The 12,469-nt window shown below is 39.9% G+C and overlaps 1 non-coding gene across 1 annotated transcript; it reads left to right on the forward strand.

Annotated features, from left to right (window-relative positions):
- The first annotated feature begins 11,871 nt into the window (after positions 1 to 11,871).
- Positions 11,872 to 11,978, forward strand: LOC141597724 (small nucleolar RNA R71). Its single transcript, XR_012522944.1, has one exon. It is a non-coding gene; the product is annotated as a small nucleolar RNA R71 (small nucleolar RNA).
- Positions 11,979 to 12,469: the final 491 nt, after the last annotated feature.

A 12,469-nucleotide genomic window follows, 5' to 3' on the forward strand; every position in this document is an offset into this window, starting at 1 on the left:
ATTCATCTTTGGGAGGGATTCTATCCTTGAATCCTTGTTCTTCCATTTGTAAGGAAAGCTCAAGAACAAGTGAGAAGGAGAACTCACTTGTGCCCTAAATCCGAAACTGCTATAGTAAGAATGACGAGTTCTCCACTTGTCTATTTTAGTTTGCATGCATAAGATCTAGATTTAATTTATGACTAAATTAAATTGTAACATATATGAATATGTTGAAAAATGATATAATGATTTCTAACAATATTTTCCATTGCAGTTGAGGATAGGAGCAACAAGGACGTACAACATGTGTAATGAACACATAAATAGGTTCAAGAACATTGGTGCTGCGTTAACTGATTTTAAGAACTTCCCCATAGATGTGAAATGCTTCATCCCTGAACGGGACAGGCAGTTGTTCATAGATCACTTCAAGAATATGGCAGAATTAGGCAGGGGTTTTATTTTGATTGTGACGAGGATAATAGCCTTCGTAGGGCAATCTGGGCTGACAGAACTCCTGGAAGGAACTACTCGCTATTTGGAGATACAGTATCGTACGACCCAACATACTCGACCAACAAGTATGATATGATTTTCACACCATTCACCGGTGTAAATCACCATAAGGGCGTTGATTGCCAATGAAGACCATGAATCATTCCAATGGGTTATCAGCAGGTTTTTGAATGCTAGGGGGGAGGAGCCCCAATACATTATAATAGATCAGGATCCGGGGATTATTAAGGCCGTACCCCTTGTCTTCAAGTCTGAACACCACCGGTTTTGCATGTGACATATAATGAACAAGGTGCCAGCGAAGTTCGGGGTGACAAGAGAGGATTATAAGGAGTTTCTTCAGAAAATGAACGACATTATATGGGACGACACCCTTGAAGCAGTCGATTTTGACATTAGGTGGACGGAAATAATGGAAGCGCATGGTCTTATGAAAGATGAGTTGTTTACAAAAGCATACGAAAAAAAGGAGCCAGTGGGTGATGGCGCATTGCAGGGACTTGAACATGGGCGGTGTAATGAGGATGACGCAGAGATCATAGAGCATTAATAGTTTTTTTAAGATGTTTGAGCATAAGTCAGGTACTTTAGTTGAGTTTTGGATGCATTTTTGACAGTGCTATGGACCCTCAACGGCATACGTAGAAGAGGCTTGACAATGATAACCGACACTCAACACCAAAAATTGCAACACATATAGCCATAGAGGAATACGCGTAAAAAATGTATACCCGTGAGGTTTGCAACGAATTTCAACAAGAGGTTAGTTACTCGGTCAATACATGTAGGACCGGGGGTTATGCTGAAGTAGATGGACTAGAGGTGACTGTCGTTAAGGATTCATGCTGAGAGAGGAGTTTCGAAGTAGAGTACAACCCAGGTAATAATAGAGCTTTTGATAGAAGTTATGAGGTAGCAGCAGATAACTGAAGTTACACGACATATTGCTAGAGTTACACTGTTTGAACAAAGAAGTTATACATTTATCTGAAACTTTATAAATGTAGTAGTAGATGACTGCAGTTGCAAGATATAGTTCTAGAGTTTCATTGTTCGAAAAAATAAGTTATACATTTGGCGTAATCTTTATATATGTAGTAAATGACTGAAGTTACTTGATATCGTTCTAGAGTTACACTGTCTGAACAAAGAAGTTATACATTTGTCATCTAATGAAATATGTAGTAGATGACTAAAGTTGTATGATATAGTTCTAGAGTTATACTGTGTGGAAAAAGAAGTTATTTAGTTGGCAGAAACTTGTAAATTTAATTTTATTTCAGGGACACTTGCGGCACGGTGAAGCTATGGAATGTTTGAAAGGAAGGGAATTCTATGCCGACATATAGTTTGGATTTTTTCGGCAAACGGCAAGAACACAATACTAGCGGATTACGTTGATGCAAGATGGACAAAGGAGATGCTAGGTCCATGATGCTCATGTTAAGGACTTTTGCAACTTTTTCTACTTCCTCAGGCCTTAAAATAAGTACGGGGAAATCCAATGCCTACTTTAGTGGAGTTTCTCAAGGCCTTAAAAAAGAGATCCTGCTGGTTTCAGGGATGGAGGAAGGTTTTCTTCCATTCAAGTACCTTGGGGTCCCTATTAAAACAACCAGGCTTACCTCTGTTGACTGTAAACCCCTTATTGACAAGATGGTTAACAAGATTAGGACTATTGGTGCCAGGAAATTGTCATATGCTGGCAGGTTAGTGCTAGTTAGTTTAGTATTAAAATCCCTTCACAAGTTTAGGGCCTCTATGTTCATCCTACCAAAGGGGATTATACATAGAATAGAAGATATCTGTAGAAATTTTCTGTGGGATGGGGGGACTGAATACACTAAAATCCTCCAAGTCTCATGGGAAAAAATCTGTAAGCCTAAAAAAGAGGGAGGACTTGGGCTCAAGGATTATATTTTATGGAACAAAGCAGCGGTAGGGAAATTGGTATGGTGGATTGCTTCTAAATCTGACCACCTCTGGGTTAAGTGGGTTAATCAGATCTACATTAAAGGGATTGACTGGCATGCTTACTCTCCCCCTACCTCGTCTATCTAGTACTGGAGGAAAGTATGTCAAGTAAAGGATATTTTCAAAGAAACATATCAGAATAATCAATGGAGTACAACTCAGGAGTACTCTATAGCAAAAGGATATGAGTATCTGAGGGATAAGGGGACAAAAGTGACTTGGTACAGAGTGGTTTGGAATTCAATCTCTATTCCTAAACATAGCTTTATGTCGTGGATCTTTTGTCACCAGAATATGAACACCATGGATAAACATTGTAAAATTGGTATAAGTTTAGAGGATACCTGTTGTGTCTGCGGCAATGGATCTGAGACAAGAGACAATCTCTTTTTTGAATGTGAGTACAGCACAGGGGTTATTACTCTAGTTAGTCAATGGATAAGAGTCTTATTACCAACCCACAACATTCTTGACTGGAGCATGAGGCGGAAAGGACAGAGAACCAAGGTAGACATAATATTTGAGGTTCTCAATGCATGCATCTACCACATATGGCAACAAAGGAACAGGAGCAGGTATGAGCATACTCTTCTAAGAACCGAAAAACTTGCAAATCTGCTAATGGAGGAGATGAAGGTCACGTTCAGAGGATGCTTGATTTCGAAGGTAGACAATGAGATGTGGTTTCGACGGTATATTGGATCGCATTAAGGGAGACAGAAACGAAAGGAGATGATGTTGGCTTGATGATTGAGCTTCTCACAGACGAATTACTATGGCCATTTGTTGTCGGAGGTTTTTAGGGCTATATCTCCTTTTGTTTTGACGGAAGCTGGTGTTTTGTTAGATAGGTGGCCCTTTGGGTTGGGCTCGTTTTTGTGTTTTAGAACGTTCCCGAATAGGTCTATATTGGTCAGGATTTAACTAAAATCTTTCGGTTACTTGTCGTTAGGAGCACCTAGACCAAAACACAATTTATAACTTCACCAACAACTCTATAATTAGTAAAGAGGCAAGTAAAGGTCGGATCCCAAGGGACGAGAATTGAGATGAGATTTCTATTGCAACTAGTGGTGTCTTAAGGGGTGTCACAATTTGGGTTTGATGTAGAAGGTCACTAAACTAAATAGCAATGAAAGTAAACAAGCAAGATGAATAAAAAGGGTTGTAAACAATTGATAAAAGGCACTAGGGTGTCATGGGGTCATATGGGATTCATGGGAATTGATCATACAAACATATTCTCAAGTTATAAGCAAGCAATTATTGTTGTGATGGATCGAGTTGGTTTATATCTTACAATCCTAGGAAAGTTTGGGTCCCGGAGCCGAATCGTTTAGATTGTACAACACCTACAAGTCGACTTAGTCTTTCCTACTCAACAACATGCATGGTCTAATGAGACTCGAGTTGGTTTATGTCTTACAAGTCTCATTGAAAAGATAGGTGATGGGTAAAAAATGCAAGGATTCATAGGCTCGCATTTCATCAAACATAACATGTGCATGAGTTGAGATCATAACAAGCAAGCAAATAAACCATGAAAGCAAATTAATTTAAGCATGAATCATTCCCCGTGTTGGTTTCCCCTAATTACCCATTAACCCTAGCTAAGGAACTACTCACTCATTATCATGTTGAACATGCTAGCAAGGTTGTCAATTATACCAACAAAGTGAAAGATGATGAATAAATGAAAGTAATTAGCAATAATTAAAAAGGGATTAAGAGAATTATACCTACTAATGATTCCAATAATAGAGCAAAGAATAAAAGAAGTACTTGATGCTTGATTGGAAGGTTGTCAATCTCCCAATAATAACCCAAATAATCTTCAATTACCCAAAATAAAGGATGAACAAGAGAGATTAAGGAAATAAAACTTGTATTAAAACTTGATTAATTGTTGATTACAAGATTAAAGAGAGATTTGATTGATATTAACTACACTAAAGATTGCTAAGAAGAACATGCTCTTCTAATTTAGACTAATGGGGTATTTATAGTGGGGATTAGGTGTGTGAATTAGGGTTAACTAAGGGCTTAAATGACGATTAAGTCCCTACTTAAGGAAACGCCGGTCTTTTTGGAAAGACTCCGGTCTCTAGGGAGACTCCGGTCTCTAGAAGAAGATGTGCATCTTTCCTTGAAGCTTGAAGAAGACGAAATGGGTATGCCCGGGAATCCGGGCGTCTTTAGCACGGGACGGGCGGATTCGGTTGTTTCTGCCCGGGCGTCTTGTAAGGAAGACGGGCGTCTTCTGGTGCTTTTGCCCGGGCGTCTTGGGGGTGAAGATGCACGGATTGTGGAGTGAAGACGGGCGTCTTCTGGACAATCCACACGGATTGCTGGGCAGTCTCGTTTCTTCTTCTTTTCTCCTTTTTCTTCATAAAATCCTTGGGGATTTCCTCGGGGATGCAAGGATCTTTCCTCATCATTGCCCATCTACTATAGTATGTACAAAGGCCTTCTAATCTTGTCTCTCCTTGATGCTTGGTCATTGAATTCAATCAATTTAGTCTCATTTTGCCATGAAAATGCAAGGTTTGCACTCCTTTCCTACCAAGGGATCAAAACCTCAAAGAATATCCAAAACAAAGAACTAAAGACAATAAATGACCCAAATATGCACTAAAAAGCATGGGAACAAGGCTAATTCGGGGACTAAATATGCTCTAATTATGGTCACATCAAATATCCCCAAACCGAACCTTTGCTCGTCCCGAGTAAAGAGGTGACAAAGACTAGGACCATTATTTAAACTAACCTAATAACATAGCCGATATGAGACAATTAGCGGGTCTCACTCCGCCCCTTCAACTCACAACAAGACAACCATGAGGTAGGATGCCTTCTTGCAAAGCAAGGTGGGTCTTGCCAAAATGGCGACACATCCAAACATTAAGCACACAAAATCAAATAGTGGATGCATCTAAAAAAGAATAGCCACTTTCCTCATCTAAGTGGCGGAAATTATCTACAAGGGAAGCAATATAAGGGTATACACTCCTTCATAGATGCAATTTCTTCAAACTACTAAGCCTAGAAGGATACCAATAAATCACCTCCAAGTTGTGTCAAGCTAGGGTACCTTTGTCCTCAATCGTTAAATGCTTTTGTCAAGAATAGACTCCCTATCGTGTTAGAAACACTGTAGGATCGCGGAATTCCCCCTCTTGCCTTGACAAGAAGAACGGTCGTCCCCTCTCTACCATGCACAAAAATGGATACGATGGATAAAGGGATCGATAGATATTTGAGTTTCACTTTGGGAGTTTCCTTTTGTTTTTGTTTTTCCACCCAATTTCTTGTGGCATTTGACATTTGAGAACACTTTCTTGCCATTTCTTTTGATTTTTAGTATTTCAACACTTGACAACTTTCAACCTTTTGAACATTTCTTTTGAACATTTTCAAAGTCACCCCATATGTAGTGAGGGTGGCTTATATTTGAAGCTTTAGGAGTTCTATTTTTGCTCCTCTTTTCATTTGATGCATTTTTGCAAACTTTCTTTCACTTTTCATTTCATTGAACTCAAATTGATTTCTTTTTGTGCCCATTCCCTTTGATGACAAAAAATGTGGTAGAACATGGATGATGGATGGATGCATGGTTTCAAGGGTCACCTTGGAATAAACGGGAGCCAAGGAGTTATCACACCACAAGGTACTCTTGACTAGGCCTTAATCCATGGGTCAAAGGATACTAGCATGACACATCCTAGGGTGTTTTACAAGTATTCTAACAATCAAAGTCTTAAGAAGAAAAAGTATCTACTAGAGCCTATATACACTTGTCAAGCTTCCCAAGTAGACGGTTTCGCAAAATTTTTCTAACATGCAAACTACATGCCATGATGCAACTAACATATATACATCCTAATGCAAATGATTCTACCAACTAATATGCCATATAAACTAAATGCAATCCTAAATTCACATTGTTTATACCGCATCAATCAAAATAAAGCCACATAGTCATTAACATAAAGAGGAAAAAGGAGATTGGAAAGATCATACCATGCGGTCTTCAATATCCTCATGTCTCGGATGTGGCGTAGTCGATCAATGTGAAAAAGGATAAACACAATATATAAAATATATACATGACTACACTACAAAGGAAATGAACTTGTTTTTAGTTTTTAAAATTTTGAAATTTTTATGGTTTTTCAAAATTTTTCAATTTTTTTGGATTTTTGAATAAAGGTTAAGTTAGAATTCCCCATACCCACACTAATATGGGCATTGTCCTCAATGGCCAAAATGATGGGAAATTATGCAAACATGATGCATGATTTCTACACTAAATGCAAGCTACACTAATCTACACTACATGATGCATGGGTTTTTGTTTATGACGGAGAGCATAATTTAAATTACCTCCCGTTGCGTATGCATGTACTTCCCCAAACCGAGTTAGACATTATTTCTAATGTCCTAAAGTTGGGGGTAGTTCATGCACACAAGATGCAATGCATGAAACTAAATTTGTCATTTTGGATTTTCAAAAGTGGGAACAATGAAATAAGAACACCTCAATGGGGCCGAGGTATTAGTCCTTTATGTTGCTAGGACTACTCCAACCATGATCACGATAAATAAATAAAACAAATAAAGAAGTAGACAAATCTCAAGAGGGTAGGAGCCTCCAAAGCTTGCTAGTCTTCCACCATATCATCATTATCATCATCTTCCTCAATAGAAGTGGACTCATCACCACTTCCCTCTTCACTTCCTTGCTTACTTCCTTCATCATCCTCTTCTTCTTCATCACTAGCCTCTTCATCAATGTTATCATCAACAACCTCATCACCGACAACCTCATCGTCACCCGGAATCTCACCCCTAGATGCACTCGGAAAGAAGACTTCCCTATCCTCCCAACTAGGCAAAGGACATGAAGGATCAAGTAGTCCTTGCCTAGCTAAATGAAGGAGGGGTGGATATTGGGCTAAGTAAGCATCTTCCCGGTCCTTAAAAGCTTGTTTGTGCATCTCTTGCATAAGTAGAGTCATGTAGTCTTTGCTTGCTTCAACACCTTCGGGTTTGAACTCTTGGTACTTGAATGAATAGGGTGGTGTGACAATGGAAGAGGAGGGCATTTCAATTTCATCCCTTTGTTGTCGGATGATGTATTCGGCTTCTTTTGAGAGGGGAAGGAGGTAGTTGGTCCGATGGACACTCAAACGACATATCTTTGAAGGCAAAGTAAAAGATCTAGCCTCATTGGTGAGCCACCCATACTTGGTGTCAAGAGGGTTATGAGTGACCCACTTGTACTTGTTAATCATAGCATCCATGTCAATGAGATGACCCCCCTTTTTTCGCCACATACTTGGTATCCTTGTTGAAATTCAGATCAAAGTACTTAGCCAAAAGAGTGACTAGACCTCCATTTACAATCACGGTGGTGCCTTGCTTCCCACAATCAACATTTAGCCATCTATCCACCAAAAGCCTTAGAGAATTGAAAGGGTTGGTGAATTCCCTTCCAATATTTAAAGCCGACTCAAGAAGAACACAATCGAGCTTGGTAAAGTGGTTGGTGTCTTTTCTTGCAATGATGGTATTCCCGATGACCTTATGCCACACTCTAATGCCCGGATGGTGGACTAATAGAGCGCGACTAGCATGATAGTTCTCAAATTTCCTTCCGGAAATCGCCTCCCAAAGAGGAGCGGGGTCATACTTTACGGGATTCTTGAAATAACTATGTGAATCACTAAGACCCAATGCTTTACCCAATTCCTCAAAGTTGATGCGCCTATTCACATTAGCAAGGCGGAACTCGATGTTTTCTCTAGTCTCTACCTTAGTAACTTTCAAAGAACTCAAGAATTCTAAGGTAAGGGAGGGGTATGTCAATTCTTTTGTAGCAAATAATTTTCCCAACCCCATGGCTTCAAAGAAGGCTTTGGTTTGCTCAAGGACACCCAACTTATTCAAGGCATCTTCACAAATAAACTTGGTGTATAGAAAGGATTTTTTAGCATACTTGGCAAATGTTTCCCTATGGGAGTTAGAAATGAAAATTACCTCCGGATAGTTCGAAAGTTGAGCAATTTCCGGAGTTGTTGATGTTGTTGCTTCCAAGGGAGGTTGTTGTTGTTGCACTTCCAAGTTTGAACTAGCTACCACCATAGCCAATGAGGCTTTCTTTGCTTGAAGACTCTTTTGTCTTGTTGAGAGTGCCTTTGCCTTAGGTGCCTTTGTTGCTCCTTTTGTCCTTGCCATTGATGATTGAACCAAGAAAAGAGTGAAAATCTTCAATTTCCAAGTATACCCAAATTGATTTTAAGATGAAAGGCTTTGCCTTTATAATTTCAAAAATCGACTCAAAGGTTGATGATTTTGGTGCTTGGTTTGATTTTTGTTAGAAGAGTAGTGATTAATTGTTGTTAAAAGGAAGTTTTGATTTGATCTTGTTGAATGTGGTTGAGGAAATCTTGTTTTGGTGATGGAGAGGATGAGGGTTTTGAGTTTTGGGGTTTATGGGTAGTGTTTTGAATGAAGAAATGAAGAAATGAATGTGGGAGGGGGTTTATAAAAGACCCGAAAAATTTTGAACTGCAGGGGAAGACGGGCGTCTTTCCTTCGGGACGCTCGGATTCTGTCTGTCTTGGCTTCAGAATTCTCTCCTAAAGATGGGCGTCTTTCAGCAAAGACACTCGGATTTATCAATTGCGGGACGGGCGTCTTCTGCTGAAGACGGGCGGATTCTTTTCCAGTGAGTTTTCTTGTTTTTCTCAGCCAAAAAGACGGGCGGCTTTCTTTCCAGGACGGGCGTCTTTCTGAAGACGGGCGTCTTCTCTTGCAGGACGCTCGGATTTATCAACAGTCCCAAAATTTCAAATTCTCAGCTCAAATGGACGGGCGGATTATGACAAAGACGCCCGGATTCCCTGAAGACGGGCGGATTCCTTAGAAAACGCTCGGATTCTCCCTGTTTTACCCAAATTCAGTTCCATCCATGTACTTGCATATCCCGTGTCATTTTTCATTCTTCAAAATCCTGTGTTCTTCATTGTGGGGGCACTACTAAGGCATGAATAGCCTAGCCAATTGCTATCCCCACACTAAGCTAAAGCACTACACATCAATTAAAATCATTAGTCCCTCCCTCACTTCTCTCAAAAATGATAATTATCTTGATCAAAGTATAAAAATCCAAAAATGACAAATATGCAATGTAAGAATTAAAATGCGGGTTAGGGAGTTAGAAATATTTACAAATGGTGGTTTAGGGAGGACTCCACCAAACTCTCATCCTTAGTGAGATGTCATAGGGGCATGGCCAAGGTGTTGTTGATGTTGCTCAACACCTTGAAGAAGTAATCAAAAGCTTGTTCATTATCATGATAAAGATCTTCAATAGATCTTTGCCCTTGTTGTCGGTCTTGATCGATAGCATTACCAATATAGGGATTGAAAATCCCTTCAAACTCATCGTCCCAAAGACCACAAACTTCATCTACTTGATCACTAAAGATCTCTTGAGTTGATGGAGACAACTCTCCCACTTTTTTGTCTTGGCCAATGAGGCCATCCCCTTCATTGCTTGGCTTTGGTGAGCTTTTCAAGCTCTCTTTGTTACAATTCACTTGCTCTTTGAATGGAGCATCTTCAATTTTCTTCTTCCATTGGAGTTCCGACTTCTTCCTATCATCCTTCCGGCTATAATGATCAATCATAAAACACGGTTCATGCAAACGGGGAGCTCTCATGGTCTTGTCAAGATTGAAAGTTATGCTCTCATCTCCCACTTCTAGAGTGAGCTCTCCATGCTTCACATCAATCACCGCACCCGCGGTGTGTAAAAAAGGTCTTCCTAGAATGATTGGAATGTTGGAGTCTTCTTCCATGTCAACAATGACAAAGTCCACCGGGATGAAAAATTTCCCAACTCTTACGGGAACATCTTCCCATATCACTAATGGTTTCTTCGTCGATCTATCGGCCATTTGGAGTGTGATATTGGTGCATTTAAGCTCTCCCATCCCAAACCTTTTACTCACCGAGTACGGCATAACACTCACACTAGCCCCTAGATCACATAAGGCTTTGTTGATCGTGGTGTCGCCAATGGTACACGGTATTGAGAAGCTTCCCGGATCCTTTAGTTTTGGAGGTGAACTCCCTTGAAGTATTACACTACTCACCTTAGTGAAGGCGATAGTCTCAAGCTTCCGGATCGACTTCTTCTTTGTGAGGATGTCTTTCATGTATTTCGCATAGGCCGACACGTGATTGATTAATTCCGTGAAAGGAATCGAGACTTCCAAATTCTTCACAATTTCCATAAATTTCCCAAGTCGGTCATCAAATTTGGGCTTGGCTTGACGACATGGAAAAGGAAGTCTAATCACAATGGGCTCCTTCTCCTTGACCTTGTCTTCATTTTTCTTTGAAATTTCTTCTTTTGATGGTTCCCCATCCTTGGAGTTTTGCACAATTTCTTCTTTGTCACTAGCTTCCACAACTTCATCCTCAACTTGCTTCTTCGGTGCTTCATACCTTGTACCACTTCTCAAGTGAATGGCACTAACCGTTTCATGTCTTGGGGGATTACTTTGAGGTGGTAATTGCCCCTTTTGTCTTTGTGAGCTTGAAGATGCTAGTTGAGTCAATTGGGTTTCCAACATTTTGGTGTGAGCTAGGATGTTGTTGATGGTGATTTCCTTTGTTTGACTGTCCTTTTGCATTTGAGTGAAAAATTCTTGTTGATTCTTTTGCATTTGGAGGATCGCTTTTTGAACATCAAAACCTTGGTCATTTTGTTGATTGTATGGAGTTTGATTTTGGTAACCTTGGTTTTGGTTGTAAAAGGGTCTTTGATTTTCGTTTCTCATGGGAGGTGGGGTGTATGTTGGTTGAGGGTTTTGAACATTTTGGCTTTTGTATGAGAGATTTGGATGGAATTTGGTGTTTTCATTGTAATAGTTTGAATAAGGGGTACCACTCTTGTATGCTTGGAAAGCATTCACTTGTTTATTTGTTCCCCTACATTCACTTTGGTCATGTCCCAAAGTTCCACAATTCTCACATATCTCACTTGGGATTGATGAAGATGCCGTCATGGCATTAACAAGATGCTTTGGTGATTTTGAGGCTTCTTCAAGTCTAGCCATAGCTTTTTCAAACTTCAAATTGATGGTATCAATGTGAGCACTAAGTTGAGCACCCAATTGAGTAACGGAGTCTACTTCATGCTTTCCTCCTCTAGTAGCCTTGCGAGGTCTACTATATTGTGACTTATGGACCGCCATTTCCTCAATTTTGTTACAAGTTTGATTGTCATCAACTTCGGTGAACATTCCATTTGATCCCATGTTGAGAATGTTCCTTGAATCTTCATAAAGACCGTTCCAAAATTGTTGTACCAAGAACCACTCGCTAAGTCCATGGTGAGGACATGAGCGACAAATTCCCTTGAATCGCTCCCAAGCTTCATACAAAGATTGTTCATCCCTTTGCTTAAAGCCCGTAATTTGAGCTCTTAGCATGTTAGTCTTTTCCGGTGGATATAACTTTTTGTAGAAAGCTAGAGCCAATTTCTTCCAAGAATCAATTCCGAGAGTAGCCTTATCAAGGCTTTTCAACCATTGTTTCGCGGTGCCAATTAGAGAAAAAGGAAATAAGACCCATCGAATTTGGTCTTGAGTTACACCGTTTTGAGAAATAGCATCACAATAATCGCAAAAAGCCTCGATATGAGAATGAGGGTCTTCACTAGGCATCCCCCCAAATTGGCTTCTTTCGACTAATTGGATAAATGCGGATTTGGAAATAAAATTTCCGGTTAGATGTTTTGGTGTGGGAGTACCATTGGGTAGGTTCTCCTCGGCGGGTACGGAATGTGATGAAAACTTAGGCATTGTGGGTTGATTTTATGTTGGGTTCTCCTCACCTTCTCTTGCAAAAGGGTTGATGAACTCAATAGTATTTGGTTGAATATCTACAACCTCACAATACCTCTCAAAGTTTTCCTAGCAAG

Source organism: Silene latifolia, chromosome 8 (assembly GCF_048544455.1).
Source record: "Silene latifolia isolate original U9 population chromosome 8, ASM4854445v1, whole genome shotgun sequence".
Classification (NCBI taxonomy): Eukaryota; Viridiplantae; Streptophyta; class Magnoliopsida; order Caryophyllales; family Caryophyllaceae; genus Silene; species Silene latifolia.